Genomic DNA, 25118 nt, shown 5'->3' on the forward strand with positions numbered 1-25118 from the left:
ATTGGCTGAGGTAAATTGGTCTTGCGGTAAATTAAAGTTTATTTATTGCATAAGAACATAAGAAATAGGAGCAGGAGTAGGCCATCTAGCCCCTCGAGTGTGGCTGATCTGATAGTGGTTCAGTTCCACTTTCCTGCTCTCTCCCCATAATCCTTAATTCCCTTATCGATCAGAAATCTATCTACCCGTGACTTAAACATATTCAGTGAGGTAGCCTCCACTGCTTCAATGGGCAGAGAATTCCAAAGATTCACTACCCTCTGAGAGAAGTTCCTCCTCAACTCTGTTCTAAATTGACATCCCCTTATTTTGAGACTGTGTTCTCTAGTTCTGGTTTCCATTCTAAGTGGAAATAATCTCTCTGCCTCTACTCTATCTATCCCCATCATTATCTTATAAGTCTCTATAAGATCCCCTCTCAGCCTCCTAAACTCCAACGAGTACAGGCCCAATCTACTCAATCTCTCCTCATAAACTAACCCCTCATCTCCGGTATCAACCTGGTGAACCTTCTCTGTACTCCCTCCAAGGCCAATATATCCTTTCGCAAATAAAGGGGACCAAAATTACACACAGTACTCTAGTTGCAGCCTCACCAGTATCTTGTACAATTGCAGCAAGACCTCCCTGCTTTTATCCTCCATCCCCCTTGCTATAAAGGCCAACATTCCATTCGCCTTCTTGATCACCTGCTGCACCTGCAGTCTGGGTTTTTGCGATTCATGCACAAGGACCCCCAGGTCCCTCTGCACAGTAGCATGCTGTAATTTTTCACCATTTAAATAATAGTCCATTTTACTATTATTCCTTCCAAAGTGGATAAACTCACACTTACCTACATTATACTCCATCTGCCAGATCCTCACACACTCACTTAGCTTATCCAAATCTCTCTGCAGACTTTCTGCATTCTCCACGCAATTCGCTTTCCCACTCATCTTTGTGTCATCAGCAAACTTTGTTACCCTACACTCGGTCCCCTCCTCCAGGTTGTCTATGTAAATGGTAAACAATTGAGGCCCCAGCACCGATCCCTGCGGCACACCGCTAGTCACCAAGTGCCAACCGGAAAAGCACCCATTGATTCCAACTCTCTGCTTCCTGTTAGATAGCCAATCCTCAATCCATGCTAACACTTTACCCGCAACTCCGTGTACCTTAATCTTTTGCAGCAAGCTTTTGTGAGTCACCGTATCGAACGCCTTCTGGAAACCTAAAAACGCCGCATCTACCAGTTCCCCTCTGTCAACCACACTCGTTACATCTTCATAAAAATCCAGCAAATGCATCAAACACGACTTTCCCTTCATGAATCCACGCTGCGTCTGCTTGATTGAACCATTCTTTTCCAGGTGTCCTGCTATTTTTTCTTTAATGATGGACTCCAGCATTTTCCCAACTAAGGACGTTAAGCTAACCGGCCTGTAGTTGCCTGCCTTTTGTCTACTTCCTTTTTTAAACAGCGGCATCACATTAGCTGATCTCCAATCAGCTGGCACCTTCCCAGAGTCCAGCGAATGTTGATAAATTACAACTAATGCATCTGCTATTACTTCTGCCATTTCTTTCAATACTCTGGGATGCGTTCCATCCGGGCCGGGGGACTTGTCTAGCTTTAGTCCCATTAGCCTCCCAAACACCACCTCTTTCGTAATCATTTTAAGGTCCTCATCCCCTACTGACCTGATGTTATCCTTAATTAACAGAGCTACCCCGCCTCCTTTTCTTTCCTGTCCTTCCAAAGTCATAAGTAAGGCTTACGTTAACACTGCAATGAAGTTACTGTGAAATTCCCCATGTCACTGCACTCTGGCACCTGTTTGGGTCACCCAGAGGACCCACACAGGCACAGGGAGAATGTGAAAACTCTACACAGACAGTGACCCTAGCCAGGAATGGAACTCAGGTCCCTGGCGCAGTGAGGCAGTAGTGCTAACTACTGTGCTACCGTGGTAGACTCATAATCTTGAACACCTCAATCAGGTCACCCTTCAGACTTCTCTGCTCCAGAGAAAACAACCCAAGCCTATCCCATTTCACTTAGGGAACTACAGGCCAGTTAGCCTAACATGTCTTGTTCGGGAAATGCAGGAATCTATTATTAAGGAAGTCTTTAACAATGGTCTGAGAAAAGCATAGTGTGATTAGAACAAGTCAACATGGTTTTACAAAGAGAAATCCTGTTTAGTAAACTTATTAGAGTTATTTGAGGATGTAACTAAGAAGGTAGATAAAGGAGAACCAGTAGATATAGTTTTACCTACATTTCCAAAAGACATTTGATAAGGTGGCAGAGAAAAGATTAATCAGCAGTCAAGTGGAGGTAATATTTGCAGTGGAGGTAATATTTAGCATGAGTAGAAGTTTGGTTAACAGAAGACAGCAAGAATAAATGAGACTTTTTCAAGTGCTGCAAGGGTCAATGCTGGGTCCTCAGCTATTAAAGCTGTTAATGACATGGATGGAGAAACAGATGTGTCCAGGTTTGCAAATGATATAAAGCAAGGTGGAAAGATAAGCTGTGGGGAGGACACAGAGTCTGCAAAGAAAAATGAACAGGTTAATAAAGGATATTATTAAACTAGCAAGAGTGCAGAAAAGATTTACTAGGATGCTGCTGGGCCTTGGTGGTTTGAGTTATAAGGAGAGGCTGGATAGACTGGGACTTTCTTCTCTGAAGCGTAGAAGGCTAAGGGGTGATCTTTTAGAGGTCTATAAAATAATGAGAGACATAGATCAGTTTCATTGCCAATATCTTTTCCCAAAGGTAGGGGAGTCTAAAACTAGAGGGCATAGGTTTAAAGTGAGAGGGAGAGATACAAAAGTGTCCAGAAGGACAAGTTTTTCACACAGAGGGTGATGAGTGTCTGGAACCAGCGATAGTAGAGGCGGTTACAATTTTGCATTTTAAAAAGCATATAGACAGCTACATGGGTAAGATGGATATAGAGGGATATTGGCCAAATGCGGGCAATTGGGATTAGCTTAGCCATTTAAAAAAAAGGGGTAGCATGGACAAGTTGGGCCAAAGGGCCTGTTTCTGTCCTGTAAACCTCTCTGACTCTGTGACTCTAAGTGGGCAGAAAATGAGATGAGATGGAGCATAATGTAGGGAAGTGTGAACTTATTCACTTTGGATAAAATAGAAGAGCTAAAATGTTTTCAAGGATGAGAAATTGGCAATTGTGCTTATGATGACTCAGTGCTGTTGATATATTTAATGTTTATGGGAGTTGTTTTTTTTCTGTAGGCAGTTGATGTGATTGGTTAAAAGCATAAGCTCAGATGCTGGGAAAGCTGGATAATTACTCATTTTAGCTATGTAATATTTATTTAGGAGAGAGCTAATGGAGTTTTGTTTACAGATGAAAAGTTCTCCTGGGGTTTTTTGATTAAAGGAATGGAAAGTGGGTTTAGGTATACAGGGTGTGATAATGTGGTTAATGAGAGGAACTAGCTATGTAGCAGAGAGAGAAACAGTTTTCTGTTCAGTTTCTGGTTGGGGTTTGCTCAAATACAGAGGTCTACAATCTTCTCTCCAGAAAATCTCTGAAAACTTCGAGACTGTGCACACTCCTTACAGCAAGTAAGCCTATGTTTGTTAACTGTATTTGAAGTGATATTTGAGTCTAAGAGGATGTTGCTTATTTGGAACTGAAATAGTGATAAGTTAAAAATTACAGTTGTTTCCTTTCTTTTTTTACCTATTGTTCAACTGTTAAAAGTTCAGCTGCTTCATTTGTTAGAATTATATTTAAACTGTGTTATGAATAAAGCTTGCCTTGATTAGAAAGATCCCCAGGGAAGACAATGGCCTATGGTATTATCACTAGGTTATTAATCCAGAAACCCTGCGAACATTTTGAGGACTGGGGTTCAAATCCTGCCACAGCAGATGGTGGAATTTGAATTCAACTAAAAATAAAAATCTGAAATTAAGAATCTTCTGATGACCATGAAACCATTGCTGATTGTTGGAAAAACACATCGGGTTCATTAATGTCCGAATGTCTCGAAGCTAGGGAAGGAAATCTACCATCCTTACCTGGTCTGGCCTACATGTGATTCCAGAGCCAGAGCAATGTGATTGATCCTCAACTGCCCTCAGATATCTAGAGATGGGCAATAAATGCTGGCCAGCCAGCAACACCCATGTGTCACAAATGAATTAAGAAATTAAAGCATTAGTTTGTCAGTGAATTCACTCTTGAACTGAGGTATCTTTTCCTCACATTTATGCCAAAAATAGAAAAGTTGTTGCGTGTGTAGTCTGGCTTCATAATATACCCTTGGGGTTTGGTTCCAGGACCCTAACTCAGGAATGCAAAAAGTTAACATGCAGGCAAGCAATTAGGAAGGCAAACAATATATTCATAGAAATCATAGAAATGATTGATCATAGATCATAGAAATGTCACAGTACAGAAAGAGGCCACTCGGCCCATCGAGTCTGTACCAACTGCAATCTCACTCAGGGCCTACTCCCTTATCCCTATATATTTTACCCACTCATCCCTCTAACCTACACATCTCAGGACACTAAGGGGCAATTTTAGCATGACCAATCAACCTAACCCGCACATCTTCAGACTGTGGGAGGAGACTGGAGCACCCGGAGGAAACCCACACAGACACAAGGAGAATGTGCAAACTCCACACAGACAGTGACCCAAGCCGGAAAACAAACCCAGGTTCCTGGAGCTGTGAAGCAGCAGTACTAACCACTGTGCTACCATGCCATCTTTATTGCAAGAGGATTGGAGTACAGGAATAAAGACATCTTGCAAGGGTTGAACAAGGTTTTAGCCAGACCACATCTGGAATATTTTTTACAGTTTTCGTCTCCACATTTAGGAAAGCATATTCTGGTGTTGGAGGCGGTACAGAAAATGTTCACTAAATTTAAAGTTTATTTATTTGTCACAAGTAAGGCTTACATTAACACTGCAATGAAGAAATTACCCTAGTCGCTACAGTCCATCACCTGTTCGAGTCAATACACCTAATCAGCACATCTTTCAGAATGTGGGAGGAAACTAGAGCATCCAGAGAAAACCCACGCAGACACAGGGAAAACATTCTCCCCATGTCTGCGTGGGTTTCCTCTGGATGCTCCAGACAGCGAACCAAGCTGGGAATCGAACCTGGGTCCCTAACACGGTGAAGCAGCAGTGCTAACCACTGTGCTACCCTGCTGCCCCTGATCCTTAGGTGGAGAAGGTTGTCCTATGATGAGAGGCCGGGTAAATTGGGTTCACATTCTCAGGAATGAGAGGTGATCTCATTGAAAAGTATATGATTCTGAAGGGGTTTGACAGGGTGGACAGATTGTTTCTGCTGTTTGGGGAATTGAAAACACGGGGCACAGTCTCAGGATGAGGGACTGATTACGTAGGACTGAGTTGAGGAGAAATTTCTTCACTCAAAGGATTGTGAATCTTTGGGATTCTCTGTCCTAGAGGGTTGTGGTTGGTTATAGAAACCAGAAGCGGGAGTAGGACACTTGGCCATTTGACACTTGAATGCTTCACCATTCATTTTGATCATAGCTGACCATCAAATTCAATATTGTGATTTCCCCCCTTCCCCCCCACCATATCCCTTCATCTCTTTAGCCCTTAGAACTCCATTGTTGAAGACGTGTGAGGCTGCGGTAGACAGATTTTTGGTTTCACAGAGAATTAAGGGAAATGGGGAACAGGCGGGAAAATGGATTTGATGCCTGAGATTGGCCATGATTGTGCTGAATGGTGGAGCAGACTCACCAACAAGTGACACAATATTCACCATGTCGTAACAGCAGTTACACAGGTAAGATGGGTATAGAGGGATATGGGCCAAACACGAGAAATTGGGACTAGCTTAGTGGTTAAAAAAAAGGGTGGCATGGACAAGTTGGGTGGAAGGGCCTGTTTTCATGCTGTAGGACCCTCTGACTTGTACAACACCAGGACTAACACAGCCAACGTGGCCAGTGCCAACTTGCCATAGAGGACATGATAAGTAAATCTACAACAACAGCGCTGTCAAGCAGTACCTGCTCGCTGACACCTGGTTTGAGTTCTGCCAGGGTCACTCAGCCCCTGACCTCATTACATTCTTGGTTCAAACACGGACAAAAGAGCTAAACTCCACAGGTGAGGTGAGAACGATGGCCCTTGACATCAAGGCCGCGTTCCACTGAGTGTGGTGTCAAGGAACCCCAGCAAAACTGAAGTCAATGAGAATCAGGGGGAAAAAGCTCTGCTGGTTGGATTCATACCCGGCACAAAGGAAGATGGTTGTGGTGGTTGGAGGTCAATCTACTCAGCTCCGGGACATCACTGCAGGAGTTCCTCAGGATGGTGTTGTAGACCCAACAATTTTCAGCTGCTTCATCAATGACCTTCCCTCCACCGTAAAGTCAGAAGTGGGGGTGTTCGCCGATGATCGCACAAAGTTCAGCACCATCAGTGAAAATATTGTAAATTGTGAAGAGGTGAGTGTAGAATGCAAAAGACTATAGACAGTATGGTGAATGGGGAGACAAGTGGCAGAGAATGTGGAGAAATGTGAAGTGATTCACTTTGGCAGGAAGAATGTGGAGAGACAGTTATAGAATAAGGTGTACAATTCTGAAGTGGGTGCAAGAGCAGAGTGCCCGGGTATATACATGCTTATCTCATTGAAGATAGCAGGGAAGACAGAGAAAAAGTTATTAAAACATGTAGTATTCTGCGCTTTATTAATAGGGGTACAGAGTACAAGAGCAAGGAGATTATATTGGAATTTGTATAAAACGCTGGTCAGGCACCAACTGGAGTATTGTGTCCAATCCTGGGCACTGCACTTTAGGAAGGAAGTGAAGGCACTGGAGAGAGTGCTGAAAAAGTTCACAAGGATGATTCCAGGGATGAGGATCTTCAGTTATGAGGTTAGATTGGAGATGTTAGGACTGTTCTCCTTGGGGAAGAGAGGGTTGAGAGGAGATTTCAAAATCATGAGGGGACTGGACAGGCTAGACAGGGAGAAACTGTTACTGGTGAGGGGATAAGAGAACACAGATTGAAGGTAATTTGCAAAAGTAGCGCTGGCACCATGAGGAAAAAGCTGTTTTTACCCAGCGAGTGGTTAGGATCTGGAACGCATTGCCTGAGAATGTGGTGGAAGCAGATTAATGGAGGAAATTAAGAGGGAATTGGATCGTTATTTGAAAGGGAGAATGTGTCGAGTTATGAGGAGGGAAGGCACTGGATGAATTTCTCCTTCGGAGGGCTAGTACTGAAACAATGGTCTGAATGGCCTCCTCCTGACCTGTAAACATTCTGTGATTCTGATAAACAGTATCTCCTTCTTGGAACTCTGAACTAATTGATATTTTCCATGTGCCAAAATCATGGAATTCTTTCCCTAACGGAATGGTGGGTCACCCCACAGCACGTGGACTGCAGCGGTTCAAGAAGGCAGCTCACCACCACCTTCTCAAGGGCAACTAGGGGTGGGCAATAAATTGTAGCCAGCCAGCGACACCCATGTCCCATGACTGAATAAAAAAAAGTCTGAATTTGGTGCAATTTCCAATCTTTGGGATCAGTGAAACCCAATCATTGCCCGTATTCTCGATGAATTCTCTCGAAGAGAAAGATGTGATGAGAAAACAGCTCTCTCCAATTTGGGTCAGATATAACTACAGCCACCAGAGGGCAGTCACTGTCCTCTCTCTCTCTCTCTCTCTGTTCCTTCTTCACTGAAGCACATTGAACACGTTATTAATTCCTGCAAATTCCATTTCAGAAAGATTGTTGCTTTATTGTCTAATTGTGTTTGTTTTAACCTGGGCAAATGTAGCTTGATTCTTACTACTTTACCTTCCCTCACTATTCTAGATGTCAGCCACGGGTCAAGACATTATCATCTTGTGTTTCTTGAAAGGGAAAGATTGTTTGACAAATTTACTGGAGTTTGAGAGAGGAACAAGAACAAAGAGCAGTGCAGCGCAGGAACAGGCCCTTCAGCCCTCCAAGCCTGTGCTGATCATGATGCCCTAACTAAACTAAAAATATCTTTTGCCCTTACTTAGTCCATTTCTGGACTAAGTAAGACTGGTCGGCGCAACATTGTGGGCCGAAGGGCCTGTTCTGCGCTGTAATGTTCTATGTTCTATGTTCTATTTCCTCCATTTCCCCCATTCCCTCATACCCATACCCGTTTCCCATACCCATCCAGATGTTACTAATGTGCCTGCTTCCACCACCACCTCTGGCAGCGCGCTCCAGGCACCCACCACTCTCTATGTGAAAAACTCCCCCCGAACATCTCCCTTAACCTTTCCCCCCTCACCTTGAACCAGTGCCCCCTTTGTAATTGACACTTCCATCCTAAGAAAAAGCCTCTGACTATCCGCCCTGTCTGTGCCTCTCATCATTTTGTCGACCTCTATCAGGTCTCCCCTCAGCCTCTGTCTTTCCAGTGGAAACAATCCTAGTTTATTCAACCTCTCCTCATAGCCAACACTCTCGAGACCAGGCAACATCCTGGTGAACCTTCTTTGCACTCTCTCCAAAACCTCTCCATCCTTCTGATAAAATTTATTTACTTATTCGTCACAAGTAAGGCTTACATTAACACTGAAATGAAGTTACTGTGAAAATCCCCTAGTCACCACACTCCAATGCCTGTTCAGGTACACTAAGGGAGAATTTAGCAAGATCAATGCACCTAGCCACATGTCTGTGGGATGAAACTGGAGCACGCAGCGGAAACCCACGCAGACATGAGCAGAATGTGCAGACTCCATACAGACGGTGACCCAAGCTGGGAATTGAACCAGGTCCCTGGCGCTGCGAGGCAGCAGTGCTAATCACTGTGCCACCGTGCCAAAAGCAATTCGTCCTGGATCCCGAGGCACTACCTAGGAATGAAAACATTCTTTGAAGATGCAATAAGCAGGTTAACAAAGGGGAACTAGTAGATGTAGTGTATTTTTTGATAAGATGCCACATTAAAGGTTACCACACAAGGTAGGAACTCATGATACTACAGATAATACGTTAGTGCAGATAGATGATTGGCTAACTAACAGGGAATAGGAAGTTGGATCATTTTCAGGTTGTCAGTGGAGTGTTGCAGGTATCAGTGCTGGGTCCTAAGCTGTTAAAGATCTGTATTAATAACTAGGATGAAGGGACCCATTGCATTGTAGCAGCTTTTCTGATGACACAGCGGCTGTTAGAAAAATGCTGAGAGGAGGATACGAAGGTTCTGAAAAGGGATGTAGAGAGGTTAAGTGAATTGACGGAATACTTGGCAGATGGAATATACTATGGTGAAATGTGAAGTTGTCCACTCTGGCAGGAAGAATAGAGCAGAATAATATTTGAATGGGGAAGAATTCTGTGGTACAGAGGGATCTGGCTGTCCTTATGCTGTATTTTATTCACTCAAGGGATGTGGGTGTCACTGGCGAGGCCAGCATTTATTGACCATCCCTAATTGCTGTTGAGAAGGTGGTGGTGAAGTTCCTTCTTGAATCGCTGCAGTCCATGAGATGTAAGTACACCCACAGTGCAGTTAGCGATAGGGTGTTCCAGGATCTTGACCCAGCGACAGTGAAGGAACAGTGTGATATATATCATCCTTCCAAACCCATAATCACAACTGTCTAGAAAGACAAGAGCAGCAGATATATGGAAACACCACCACCTGGAGGTTCCTCTTCCAGTCGCTCAGCATCCTGAACCCAACTATATCGCCGTTCCTTCACTGCTGGGTCTCTGCCCTTTCTCTGCACTTTAGAAGTTTTGGTGCAAACTGATTCTCTTTTGCACCTTTGCTTAAACATCTGAAACTTCTTTTTATTGACAGAAAGCTGTCTCAGTGATCTCTGAAGCCTTTTGTTTCTCTGGCTATTTGGAGAGTTTGTTCTTCTCTTCCTTCGATGTGTCGGATTCTTTCCCGTCATCTTCACTGTGAAATCCAGCGCTCTTGGGCCCCAGGGCCATTTTCAAAACTTTTCAACTCCTCTTCAGAACAGGCTGAGGACTTTTAAAACGTCGGAACTTGCTACGTGCAATCTCTCCATGCAGGGACCACTAGCAGGACCCCCCGTAGAATCTGCTTGGATCTGGAGTCCATCAATGTCAACCTCTCCCATACTCTTGAGACCGAGTTAGAACTCCTTGGGACAATTTTTAATCACTGCTCTACGTTCTCTCTGCTTTCCTTTCATGAAAAAAATGTTACGGCAACTCTGTCCTTTTCTTATAAGCTTCAGTTCTTTTCATGGAATCTCTACAATATGGAAGGAAGGGGACCATTCAGCCCATCGAGCCTGCACCACCAACAATCCCACCCAGGCCCCTATGCATTTACCCTGCTAATCCCCCTGACACGAAGGCCAATCCATCTAACCCACATATCTACGGAGTATGAGAGGAAACCGGAGCACCTGGATGAAACCCACGCAGACACAGAGAGAATTTGCAAATGTAGCTGGTCTGATTGGTAAGTTCACAGACGACACAAAAATTGGTGGAATTGTGGATAGTGAAGAGAATTTGCAGAGTACACAGGAAGATTTAGATCGATTGGAGACTTGGGCAGAGAAATGGCAAATGGAGTTTAATCTGGACAAGTCAGGGATAACGCATTTTGGAAGGTCCAATGCATGTAGGTATTATACAGTAAAAGTTGTAACCATTTGGAGTATTGATAGGCGGAGAGATTTGGGCATACATATCCACTGATCACTGAAAGTGACAACGCAGGTGGAGAAGGTAGTCAAGAAGGCATATGGCATGCTTGCCTTCATGGGCTGGGGCATTGAGTATAAAAATTGGCAGGTCATACTGTAGCTGTACAGAACCTTAGTTAGGCCTCATTTAGAATATTGTGTACAATTCTGGTTGCCACACTACCAGCAGGATGTGGATGGTTTGGAGAGGGTACAGCCTGGTCTAGAGAGAGCTACAAGGAGAGGTTGGGTATACTCAGTTTGTTCTCACTGGACCGATGAAGGATGAGGGGTGACCTGATGGAGGTTTACAAGATTATGAGAGGCACGGACAGAGTGGATACTCAGATACTCTTTCCTAGGCTGGAAAAGTCAAGTACTCGGGGATATAGGTTTAAGATGTGTGGGGAAAAGTTTAGAGGAGATGTGCGAGGCAAGTTTTTTTACACAGAGGGTGGTGAGTGTCTGGAACACACTGCCCGGGGAGGGGGTGGGAGCGGGTACGATAGTGGCATTTAAGGGGCATCGAGACAAATACATGAATAAGATGGGGATGGAAGGATACGGACTCCATCAGTGCATACGGTTTTAGTTTAGGCAGGCATCACAATCGGCACAGGCTCGGAGGGCCGAAGGGCCTGTTCCTGTGCTGTACTTTGTTCTTTGTTTTAATTCAGACTTCTCTTGCTTTCTGCCCTGCTTCCTAAGACCATCTGCCCTGTCATGTTTTGTACACTCTCCCTGTGTTCTATTTAGTGTTACTGGACCCAGTCACTGAGTTCCCCACAGCCTCTGCACTCTGTACTGGGGCCCTTTTTGATTTTTGTCTTTGGTTTCTCTGCCTTCCACTTTTCCCCTTCCTGCCTTTTGTTTCCGTCCCCCGCTTCCCTCTGACTTCCTGCATCTATTCCCATTCCCCTGCCACCGGTCAGCTTGTGCCACGTGTACCTTGTGTCATTACCCTGAGTGGTCCGCCCACTGCTGAACTATGTTCGTCTTCCATTTACAATTAATTTTAAAATTCTCATCCTTGCTTCAAATTCCTCTGTGGTCTCACCCTTTGTAACCTTCACCAGGTGCTGAATTCTTTGAGATATTCCTGCACCCCCAAACCTGGCCTTTTAACCATCCTCGAATTTAACTATTGGCTCTGCACCTTCGTCTGCCTGGGATCTAAGCTCTGGGACCCTCTCTCCACCTCTCTACCCCCTCTCATCTCCTTTCACACCATTCTCTTTCTTTATCCACGCGTTTGGTCATCTCTACTAAATTCCTTTCATGAGACTCAGTTCTGTTTTGGCTGTCTTGTGAAGCTCTTTGGGACATGTTAGCTGGGACATGTCAGATTCCTGGAGAAACATGCCCTATTCTCTCAGTCTGTAGGTGGCACCAGATGCTTGGCCCTGACTTGTAGTTTCCACAGTTCTGGATCTCAAGTTGACTCTGTTCTGCTGTGAGTTATGATCAGTAGAAAAGCTCCCGTTCAGTGAGTACAGACTTCAAGCTGGTTGATTCCTAGCTCTGATTTTCTCCTCAGTACAATAACAATGCCTCCTGAGCTGCCTGGAGTGTTTCTATCACACACAAACTCACAGATCCCCCAGATTCCCTCCTTATCTCTCACACCCAGCTGGTGCAGAGTTCTCAGATCAGCGCCTGAACTCCTTCACTGTACCAAAATCACTGTAGCTGCAATATCCCCTGTACCCTACCGTGTACCCTGCACCCAGCTGTACCTCATCGTCCCTCAAACCACCTATAAGCCTCTGTAAGCTCCTTACCCCGTAACCTATCATACAATCTGTAGCCCTTGCATATTCTCACTATCTCCCACAGTGGGAATACATCCAACCTCACTCATTATGAACCCTATTATCCTACTGGATCTCACTGACCATTGTATCTTTTCTGTCCCAATTATATCCTACCAAGGGTCAGTACTGAGGGAGTGTCGCACTGTCAGAGGGTCAGTACTGAGGGAGTGCCGCACTGTCAGAGGGTCAGTACTGAGGGAGTGCCGCACTGTCAGAGGGTCAGTACTGAGGGAGTGCCGCACTGTCAGAGGGTCAGTATTGAGGGAGTGCCGCACTGTCAGAGGGTCAGTACTGAGGTAGTGCCGCACTGTCAGAGGGTCAGTACTGAGGGGAGTGCCGCACTGTCAGAGGGTCAGTACTGAGGGGAGTGCCGCACTGTCAGAGTTTAATCTTTTGGATGTGGAATGCAATATCTGTGAATTAACTTGCCTCAATTCCAGCATTACAACAGTGCTCAGACTGGGCATGCCCTCACTGGCTGTAAAGTGCGATGGCACAGAGAGAGTTGTTGCAAGGTGTTACCAAAATGTAAGACTTTGTTTCATCTCATTTACAGCTCACTGTCTATGCTGCACATCTGCTGGTTTTGCTAACTTGGCAGCAGATTTGTCGGAATTGTTCAGCTGGAAATAGGCCAAATGCTCAAACGGGAGAAAAATAAAATTGTCGGCAGCTGGGAGGAGAAACAAAGAGATTATTCCATTTCACACGATCACCGTGTGTGTACATCGCTTCCAAATACACAGCAACCACACTCTTCAATTCGATTATCCTCTGTGACAGTGAGTTCCACACTCTCACCGCTCCCTGTGACAGTGAGTTCCACACTCTCCCCACTCCCTGACAGTGAGTTCCACACTCTCACCGCTCCCTGATAGTGAGTTCCACACTCTCACCGCTCCCTGTGACAGTGAGTTCCACACTCTCCCCACTCCCTGACAGTGAGTTCCACACTCTCACCGCTCCCTGATAGTGAGTTCCACACTCTCACCGCTCCCTGTGACAGTGAGTTCCACACTCTCACCACTCCCTGTGACAGTAAGTTCCACACTCTCACCGCTCCCTGTGACAGTGAGTTCCACACTCTCCCCGCTCCCTGTGACAGTGAGTTCCACACTCTCACCGCTCCCTGTGACAGTGAGTTCCACACTCCCCCCGCTCCCCGTGACAGTGAGTTCCACACTCTCACCGCTCCCTGTGACAGTGAGTTCCACACTCTCACCACTCCCCGTGACAGTGAGTACCACACTCTCACCACTCCCTGTGACAGTGAGTTCCACACTCCCCCCGCTCCCCGTGACAGTGAGTTCCACACTCTCACCGCTCCCTGTGACAGTGAGTTCCACACTCTCACCACTCCCCGTGACAGTGAGTTCCACACTCTCACCGCTCCCCGTGACGGTGAGTTCCACACTCTCACCGCTCCCTGTGACAGTGAGTTCCACACTCTCACCACTCCCCGTGACAGTGAGTTCCACACTCTCACCACTCCCCGTGACAGTGAGTTCCACACTCTCACCGCTCCCTGTGACAGTGAGTTCCACACTCTCACCGCTCCCTGTGACAGTGAGTTCCACACCCTCCCCACTCCCTGACAGTGAGTTCCACACTCTCACCGCTCCCTGATAGTGAGTTCCACACTCACCGCTCCCTGTGACAGTGAGTTCCACACTCTCGCCGCTCCCTGTGACAGTAAGTTCCACACTCTCACCGCTCCCTGTGACAGTGAGTTCCACACTCTCACCGTTCCCTGTGACAGTGAGTTCCACACTCTCACCGCTCCCTGTGACAGTGAGTTCCACACTCTCACCGCTCCCTGTGACAGTGAGTTCCACACTCTCGCCGCTCCCTGTGACAGTAAGTTCCACACTCTCACCGCTCCCTGTGACAGTGAGTTTGTGTCCATGGGAGTTGATGTTATTGGTTGTTCCAGATTTCGGATGGATGCTACTTACTCACTGAAATCTGTGATTCTAACAGCCCATCATTTGGAGTTTTCAACACTGACAGTCACGGATTCTGGTTGGCTCAGTGTTATTCAGGGATATGGAGTCTTGCTGGTGAAATGGAATTTAGACTCTGATCTGTCAGAATCTGATTCAATTCTGGAACAGGATCTTGGGGATGAAAGATCTCCTGTTACTGTCTTCACCACTGAATGTTCTGGTTGTAATTAATCCACTACTGCTGGCCCTGCCTTTAGCTGCCTCGGCCCTAAGCTCTGCAGTTACTTCCCAAACCCTCCCCATGCCTCAGCTATGGTTCTCCTTAAAATCTGCCCCAAATGTTCGCCTGGTCCAGCATCTTTCTCTGTACCTGGGTTTGATCAGTCATTGTGGCACGGTGGCACAGTGGTTAGCACTGCTGCTTCACAGCACCAGGGACCCTGGTTCGATTCCCAGCTTGGATCAATGTGTGTGCAGAATCTGCACTGTTCTCACTGTGTCTGTGTGGGCTTCCTCCGGGTACTCCAGTTTCCTCTCAGTGCAACTAAACAGGCACAGGAGTGTAACTTCATTGTAGTGTTAATGTGAGTCTACTTGTGACACTTAATAAATACACTTGAGCCTTTTCTTCTTTTAAAAATGCCTTGGACAGTCTGGCTATGTGAGGAGTTACCCAAAGGCCAAGTGTGGTTATTGGAATCCCAACCTTTCCTCTCACTGCAGTGAAGCAGTAATTATGTTCAGTCAATGTTTTAAAAGCTCCTCTGTCTGCTCTCTGTCACATATTGACATTATAAGTCAATAATGATGGGATTTATGGCTCTCCCATTTTTAGTACAAATCCCTTCACATCTCGCTGCCCTCAGAAAGATCACAGCTGCAGTCTGTCCTCCTGTTCAATACACCCAAACCCTCCTTACTGTTCCAGGTGAGGTCCCAGCATTTGCAAACCGCACCTTGCAGCCTCACAACAGTGAGACAGTTGCCAGCCTGGCATTGCAGGGGTCAGCCAGGATTACTACAGGGTCACCGGCATATCCTAAGGTTAACATTATCTACAGGCAAAAACCATCCTTTTACACTCAACACCCTGACATTTTACAGTGCCCAAAACATCACAGGGCCAGGCATGTGAAAAAAGGAAAGAGAAAGAGGTCGTCTATCCATTTTTCTACATTCATAGAACCCCTACAGTGTAGAAGGAGGCCATTTGGCCCATTGAGTCTGCACCAATCATAATCCCACACAGGCTCTATCCCCTTGCACCTACTACCGAGTCCCCCTGACACGGGCAATTTAGCATGGCCAATCCACCTAACCCACACATCTTTGGACTGTGGGAGGCAACCAGAGCACCCGGAGGAAACCCATGCAAACGTTGGGAGAATGTGTAATCTACGCACAGACAGTGACCAAAGCCAGGAATTGAACCTGGGTCCCTGGAGCTGTGAGGCAGCAGGGCTAACCACTGTGCCACCCAAGTATCTGTTATTCTATATATAAACCACCCAGAACTCCTCAATTAGATTCCAGTCTGTAACTCACTCCCGGGTATCTGTTATTCTGTATATAAACCACCCCGAACCCCTCGATTAGATTCCAGTCTGTAACTCACTCCCGGGTATCTGTTATTCTATATATAAACCACCCAGAACTCCTCGATTAGATTCCAGTCTGTAACTCACTCCCGGGTATCTGTTATTCTGTATATAAACCACCCCGAACCCCTCGATTAGATTCCAGTCTGTAACTCACTCCCGGGTATCTGTTATTCTATATATAAACCACCCCGAACCGCTCGATTAGATTCCAGTCTGTAACTCACTCCCGGGTATGTGTTATTTTATATGTTCACCACCCCGAACCCCTCGATTCGATTCCAGTCTGTAACTCACTCTCGGGTATCTGTTATTCTATATATAAACCACCCCGAACCCCTTGATTAGATTCCAATCTGTAACTCACTCCCGGGTATCTGTTATTCTATATATAAACCACCCCGAATCCCTTGATTAGATTCCAGTCTGTAACTCGCTCCCGGGTATCTGTTATTCTATATGTTCACCACCCTGAACCCCTCGATTAGATTCCAGTCTGTAACTCGCTCCCGGGTATCTGTTATTCTATATGTTCACCACCCCGAACCCCTCGATTAGATTCCAGTCTGTAACTCACTCCCGGGTATCTGTTATTCTATATGTTCACCACCCCGAACCACTCGATTAGATTCTAGTCTGTAACTCACTCCCGGGTATCTGTTATTTTATATGTTCACCACCCCGAATCACTCGATTAGATTCCAGTCTGTAACTCACTCCTGGGTATCTGTTATTCTGTATATAAACCACCCCAAACCCCTCGATTAGATTCCAGTCTGTAACTCACTCCCGGGTATCTGTTATTCTGTATATAAACCACCCTGAACCCCTCGATTAGATTCCAGTCTGTAACTCACTCCCGGGTATCTGTTATTCTATATATAAACCACCCCGAACCCCTCGATTAGACTCCAGTCTGTAACTCACCCCCGGGTATCTGTTATTCTATATATAAACCACCCCAAACCCCTCGATTAGATTCCAGTCTGTAACTCACTCCCGGCTATCTGTTATTCTGTATATAAACCACCCCGAACCCCTCGATTAGATTCCAGTCTGTAACTCACTCCCGGGTATCTGTTATTCTATATATAAACCACCCCGAACCCCTCGATTAGATTCCAGTCTGTAACTCACTCCCGGGTATCTGTTATTCTATATATAAACCACCCTGAATCCCTCGATTAGATTCCAGTCTGTAACTCACTCCCGGGTATCTGTTATTCTATATATAAACCACCCCGAACCCCTCGATTAGATTCCAGTCTGTAACTCACTCTTTGTTATTCTATATAGCAATCCTCTGGCTGAATCCATCGCTCAGCTGAAAGCGATTACTAATGGAGTGTTTCTATCAATCGGTCACCATATTACCAATGTTTTGTAAACTCTGGAAGCTGTGGAAGTCATATCTGGGAGCTGTCAGAATCCAGGTTGCTGTCACTGTGCTGTGTTATTGATACACGCAGTGTATCTCTGCTTTACTGTTCAGTGAGTGCTTGATCCATGTTATAAATCTTGGGTTTATGGTCACCCAGCAGCCAATTATGGGAACCGTCCCAGGGAATTGATAGCAAGGCAGCTCACACTACACCTTGTCAGCTGTGTTCAATATGTGGATTCCCCTGGGCAGAGTAATCGGACTTTGAAACCAATCCCCAAATGTTATCTTGGAAAGTACTCTTTAAAAAATTAATCCACCTTCAATGACAGAGTGGTCTAAAGTGCAGCACAATCGTCTTAATTTAAGGTGAGTTCAACATAACGGCTCAGTCATTCAATCAGGCAATCTCTCAGTTCCTGAAGGTGCTGACTCTCACTGGGATACAGTTCCTGAAGGTGCTGACTCTCACTGGGATACAGTTCCTGAAGGTGCTGACTCTCACTGGGATACAGTTCCTGAAGGTGCTGACTCTCACTGGGATCCAGTTCCTGAAGGTGCTGGCTCTCACTGGGATACAGTTCCTGAAGGTGCTGACTCTCACTGGGATACAGTTCCCGAAGGTGCTGACTCTCACTGGGATACAGTTCCCGAAGGTGCTGACTCTCACTGGGATACAGTTCCTGAAGGTGCTGACTCTCACTGGGATACAGTTCCCGAAGGTGCTGACTCTCACTGGGATACAGTTCCCGACGGTGCTGACTCTCACTGGGATACAGTTCCTGAAGGTGCTGACTCTCACTGGGATACAGTTCCTGACGGTGCTGACTCTCACTGGGATACAGTTCCTGAAGGTGCTGACTCTGACTGGGATACAGTTCCTGAAGGTGCTGACTCTCACTGGGATACAGTTCCTGAAGGTGCTGACTCTCACTGGGATACAGTTCCTGAAGGTGCTGACTCTCACTGGGATACAGTTCCTGAAGGTGCTGACTCTCACTGGGATACAGTTCCTGACGGTGCTGACTCTCACTGGGATACAGTTCCTGAAGGTGCTGACTCTCACTGGGATACAGTTCCTGACGGTGCTGACTCTCACTGGGATACAGTTCCTGAAGGTGCTGACTCTCACTGGGATACAGTTCCTGAAGGTGCTGACTCTCACTGGGATACAGTTCCTGAAGGTGCTGACTCTCACTGGGATACAGTTCCTGAAGGTGCTGACTCTCACTGGGATACAGTTTTTGAATGTCCTTTTGTCATTCACAGGATATGGGTGTTGCTGGCTAGGCCATCATTTTATCCCCATCCATATCCAGCCCTTGAGATGGTGGTGGTGAGCTGTCTTTCTGAACGACTGTTGTCCATGTGGTGTACCTACACCCACAATGCTGTTAAGAACATAAGAACATAAGAAATAGGAGCAGGAGTAGGCCATCTAGCCCTTCGAGCCTGCCCCGCCATTCAATAAGATCATGGCTGATCTGTCGTGGCTCAGTTCCACTTTCCCGCCCTCTCCCCATAACCCTTAATCCCCTCTCTTATCAAAAACCCATCAACCTGCATCTTAAAAATATTTAGCGAGGCAGCCTCCACCACTTCAACGGGCAGAGAATTCCAGAGATTCACCACCCTTTGAGTGAAGAAGTTCCTCCTCAACTCCGTTCTAAACTGCCCCCCCTTTATCTTGAGGCTGTGCCCCCTAGTCCTACTGTCTTTTTTGAGCGGGAAGAGTCTCTCCACCTCTATCCTATCCATCCCATTCATCATCTTATACGTCTCAATGAGATCTCCCCTCATTCTTCTAAACTCTAACGAGTACAAGCCCAGTTTATTCAGCCTCTCCTCATAGCTCAACCCCCTCAACTCCGGTATCAGCCTAGTAAACCTCCTCTGCACTCCCTCCAAGGCCAAAATATCTTTGCGCAGGTGCGGCGCCCAAAACTGCACACAGTACTCCAGCTGTGGCCTCACCAATGCCCTATACAGCTGCAGCAAGACCTCCCTACTTTTATATTCAATCCCCCTCGCTATGAAGGCCAGCATCCCATTCGCCTTCCTGACCACCTGCTGCACCTGCAGGCTGGGTTTTTGCGACTCATGCACAAGGACCCCGAGGTCCCTCTGCACCGTCGCCTGCTGCAGTTTTTCGCCCCGTAAGTAATAGTCCTTCCTACCATTCTTCCTACCAAAGTGGACCACCTCACACTTGCCAACATTAAATTCCATTTGCCATTTCCTGGCCCATTCGCCCAGCCTATCTAGATCCTTCTGCGGACTCTCCACACCCTCCGCACAATTTGCCGTTCCCCCAATCTTGGTGTCATCAGCAAATTTCGACACCCTACACTCGGTTCCCTCTTCCAGATCATCTATATAAATGGTAAAAAGCTGAGGCCCCAGCACCGACCCCTGGGGCACTCCACTAGTCACCATCCGCCAATCCGAATAGCACCCGTTGACCCCCACTCTCTGCCTCCTATTTGACAACCAATCCTCTATCCATGCTAACACCCTACCCCCAACTCCATGTCCCTCGACCTTCTGCAATAACCTCTTGTGAGGTACTTTGTCAAACGCCTTCTGAAAATCAAGAAAGACCACATCCACCGGCTCTCCTCTATCCACCGCCCTAGACACATCCTCATAGAACTCCAGTAAATTTGTCAGACACGACTTCCCTTTAATGAAACCGTGCTGCGTCTGCTCTATCAAGCAATTCCCTTCAAGATGCCTCGCAATTTCCTCCTTAATGACGGATTCTAACATTTTACCTACCACAGACGTTAAACTAACCTAGAGAGGAAGATCCAGGATTTTGACCCAGCAGCAGAGAAGGAACAGCAATATGTTTCCGAGTCAGAATGGTGAGTGACTTGAAGGGGAATTTCCAGATTGTGGTGTTCCCCTGTATCCGCTGCCCTAGTCCTTGATGGTTGAGATTGTGGGTTTGGAAGGTGTTGTTTTAGGAACCTTGGTGACTTGCTGTAGCGCATCTTGTAGATAGTACATACTGCTGCTACTGAGCATCGGTGTTAGCGGGAGTGGATGTTTATGAATATGGATGAATGATTTATGGATCAAGTTCCCATCCAGGCATGTGGAGAGTATTCCATTATACTCCTGACTTATGCCTTCTTGATGGCAGACAGGCTTTGGCGAGTCGGGAGGTGAATTATTCCCAGCCTCTGACCTGTTGTGTTAGTCACAGTATTTGTACAGTTGGTCCAGTTGAGTTTCTCATCAATGCTAACCCCCAGGATTTTGATAGTGGGGGATAATCAATGGTCATAGAGTTATAGAAGTTTACAACATGGAACCAGGCCCTTAATATTCTGTGTTTTATCATATCCCTTTATACCCATCTTACACTTGTAACTGTCTGAATGCTTTTTAAAAGACAAAATTGTACCAGCCTCTACTACTGCTACTGGCAGCTCATTCCAGATGTCCGCCACCCTCTGTGTGAAAAAATTACACCTCTGGATCCTTTTGTATCTCTCCCCTCTCACCTTAAACCTATGCCTTCTAATTTTAGACTCCCCTACCTTTGGGAAAAGATCAATGTCCCTCATTGTTTTGTAGATCTCTATGCGGTCACCCCTCAGCCTCCTACCCTCCAGTCTATCCAGCTTCTCCTTATAACTCAAACTATCAAGTCTTGGTAGCATCCTAGTAAACCTTTTCGGCACTCTTTCTAGTTTAATAATATCCTTTCTGCAATAGGGTGACCAGAACTATACACACTATTCCAAGTGTGGCCTTACTAATATCTTGTACAACTTCAACAAGACATCCCAATGAAACCAAGCATGCTGAATGTCTTTTTCACCACTCTGTCCACCTGTGACTCCACTTTCAAGGATCTATGAACCTGTACCTCTAGATCTCTTTGTTCTGTAACTCTCCCCAACATCTTACCATTAACTGAGTAAGTCCTGCCCTGATTTGATTGACCAAAATGCATCACCTCACATTTGTCTAAATTTAATTCCATTGAATGTCAAGGGACAATGATTAGATTCTCTCTTGTTGGAGATGGTCATTGTGGCATGAATGTTATTTACTTATCAGCCCAAACCTGGATATTGTCCAGGTCTTGCTGCATTTGGACATGGACTGCTTTAGTATCTGAGGATTCATGACAGTACTTAACATTGTGCAATCATCAACGAACATCCCCAATTCTGTCCATTATGGTCGAGGGAAGTTTATTGATGAAGCGGCTGAAGTTGGTTGGGCCTCTGTGACGATACTGCGCCTTTAAGAAATGTATTTAATCATGTTTCCCTGAAGGTTTTTCAACCAACTCTTAGTATTCTATCGGCACCATTTTGTCTGTAGCTGGTGTCCTCTGATTGTTGCTGAAGCAGTATAATGGCCATCAGGTCTATTTTTAATCTGGCCTAATGCAGTGTCCTGGGATTTTATTATCATTTGAGAAGTGCTGGATGGAGCTTGATTTGCGATGATTGACAGGTCAGGTGATACCTGGGGACAGTTTCATCCATAGAAAGGTTCGAGGTTTTAGTTTCATTTTTCTCAGATCCTGTTTGGATGTGAGACAGGGCGCTATGTCTCCTGTTTCCCCCTCTATCTGGAGTTGGAAATTTTGCTGTCTGTGAGTGGCTGTTAGAAGCTGGTAGAAGCAGGAAATGTCTCTGACCCTCTCTTTCTCTTCAGAGGCTTTTTGGAAAGTTCTGAGACTGGAGTCCTCAAAAATTTAATCCAATATTCAAAGGACCGATTCACAACAGGTGTTAAAAAGCTGAAAACCCAGCATTACATGAGCATACTTACTTGTTGTACCAAGTCCAGAACAGGTGTCTGTTTGTGGGATATTGTTTGACTTGGAACAACAGAGATAGCTAGCTGCAAAGATTTATACTACATCATGTTTGAATTGTGTAATTTGTATAAGTTATGCTGATTCCTTTATTTTAAATATTTTATTAAATGAACTTTGTTTGATAAAAGCTTCCTAGTGGCTCACTTGAATCATATGTGGAGTGAAACATCTTAGGCTCACCCGTGCTAACTTCAAGCATAAAAACTTAGGGTCTAGTCTAAATTCATAAAACACCTTGGAATTTCTAGCCTGGTTCTTTATAATTGGGGCTTTCTGTGGAATTAAAGTCTATATTCCTTGTTTGGTTTGAGATGATTGGACTCAAAGACAATGAGTGGTAAGTATATTTGTGTTTTCTCTTCAGCTGTTGTATTCAGGTGTAAATAGGGAATGCCTTGTGGAATAATAGCTCTTTCAGTGGCTAAAGTTTCCTGGGAGTGGGATGAGTCACTCAGGGTGCTTTATAAAAAGTGGTCAAAACAAATCTTTTGGAATTGGCAAAAACGTTGCAGTTGACATCTGACGGGGGCGAGGAAGACAGAGATAATTGTGGCGATAGCTCAGCATTGAAAATGATCAGAAACACCATCAGAATCAGTGGGAATGGCTGGAATTCCATTACAAATGAAACAGTTTGAACGTGAGGAAGACTAAAAACAGCTTGAATTCGAAGCAAGAGAATGAGAGGAACAAAGAACAACAGAATTAAAAGAGCTCAAACATGGGAAGAAAATGAAAGAGTTTTGAACTGTGATTGAAAGCAGAGGCAAAGGGAAAAGAAGGAATAGCCCTCATGGAACAAAAAGTAAGCGAGAGAGAGAGGAAAGGGAAAAAGAAAGGGATGAAAGCAAATTACTGCAGATGCTGGAATCTGAAACCAAAATAGAAAATGCTGGAAAATCTCAGCAGGTCTGGCAGCATCTGTAAGGAGAGAAAAGAGCTGACATTTCCAGTCCAGAAGACCCTTCATGGAAAAAGAAAGGAAATTTGAACATTGGAAACTTGCAATGTAATGTGAACGGCAATTTAAAATAGTGGAGGTAAAGAACATAAGAACATAAGAACATAAGAAATAGGAGCAGGAGTAGGCCATCCAGCCCTTCGAGCCTGCCCCGCCATTCAATAAGATCATGGCTGATCTGTCGCTGCTCAGTTCCACTTTCCCGCCCTCTCCCCATAACCCTTAATCCCCTCTCTTATCAAAAACCCATCAACCCGCTTCTTAAAAATATTTAGCGAGGCAGCCTCCACCACTTCAACGGGCAGAGAATTCCAGAGATTCACCACCCTTTGAGTGAAGAAGTTCCTCCTCAACTCCATTCTAAACCGCCCCCCTTTTATCTTGAGGCTGTGCCCCCTAGTCCTACTGTCTTTTTTGAGCGGGAAGAGTCTTTCCACCTCTATCCTATCCATCCCATTCATCATCTTATACGTCTCAATGAGATCTCCCCTCATTCTTCTAAACTCTAACGAGTACAAGCCCAGTTTATTCAGCCTCTCCTCATAGCTCAACCCCCTTAACTCTGGTATCAGCCTAGTAAACCTCCTCTGCACTCCCTCCAATTCGCCAATTCTTCTCTCATCCTACCGTACTCCCCTCTATTCAAACAAAGGACGCGTGTCTGGGAACCCACTTTCTCTTCCTCCATCTGCCCCAGAAACTCCACCATACAATGATCACTCTCCCCAAGAGGATCCTTCACCACAAGGTCCCTAATTCTACCCGCCTCATTACATAGCACCAGATCCAAGATAGCTCGCTCCCTCGTCGGAAAAAAAGGGAAAAGCATAGTCTGGGAGCAGTGATGAGGATAGTGAGGGAGAGAGACAGCGTTATAATCAAAAGCTTGGTGTGTGTCTCTTTAAATATGATTATTTAAATATGCAAACTTTGCAGTTTTAACCCCCTGCGCCTCCACATGGCCTCTCACTACTTTGGGAAGTGAATTTTTAAACTCCTCCAAAATAATTGTTTCTCTAAGAACTTATGTCTGGTCTATTTTCAAAGCCCTTAGCCACCAATCAAGAATATTTTGTTTGATCCTTTCAAATTCTATGTACATTTGACCAGGTTCTTTCCTTAGATTTCTAAACCATTGTCCGTAGGTTTCCTGCACTAAATAAGAAAGCGCCAGATCTCTTTAAAGAATTTACTTGTGTGGATAAAGTTTACTCGTGTGTATCAAGAGGAGTAAAGAGGTTAACATTTTGAGATACAGGGCAAGCCGATCTTTGATGGTAAAAGGTGAGGAGTTATGCAGTTTGGGAAGACTATTGGCAGAAAAGATGGTAAAATGTGGAATTTAGGGTGAGAAGAATAGTGTTCCATTATACAAGTTGAGGTCAGATGGTCCAGTGAAGAGTGGTGAAGTGGTAATAGGAGGTAATAGAGAAATTATTTTGTCCAGAAAAATGGATTATCATGGGTAACGATATAGCTGGATCGCAGGTGGGAGTGATGCTTACTGTGGTTGGCAAGCCAGTGGAAAATCAAACAACTGAGTTGTTCAACGACGCATATCCTGGGATTTTCCTGATTGTGTGGTAAAAAAGGACACAAAGCAACAGGTTAAGACAAGAGGAGAAACCGCAGAGTGAAGATAAAGAAGTCGAAGTTCCATTATCAAAAACAAATTTTGATCAGGAAGTTGGAAAAGAACAAGAACAGGTAGAGGATGAGGTGGAGTTACAACAGAAAGATATAGGGATAAAAAAGTTGTGTCAGAAAGTGTGCACAGAAGAAGAATCTGCGTGTATACTGGAATGTTATTATCTTAAAAACAATGTCTTAATGAGCAAATGGAGATCTTTACATTTTC

The sequence above is a fragment of the Carcharhinus amblyrhynchos genome, chromosome 15, assembly GCF_965287045.1.
Source record: "Carcharhinus amblyrhynchos chromosome 15, sCarAmb.v2.hapA, whole genome shotgun sequence".
NCBI classification, from domain to species: domain Eukaryota; kingdom Metazoa; phylum Chordata; class Chondrichthyes; order Carcharhiniformes; family Carcharhinidae; genus Carcharhinus; species Carcharhinus amblyrhynchos.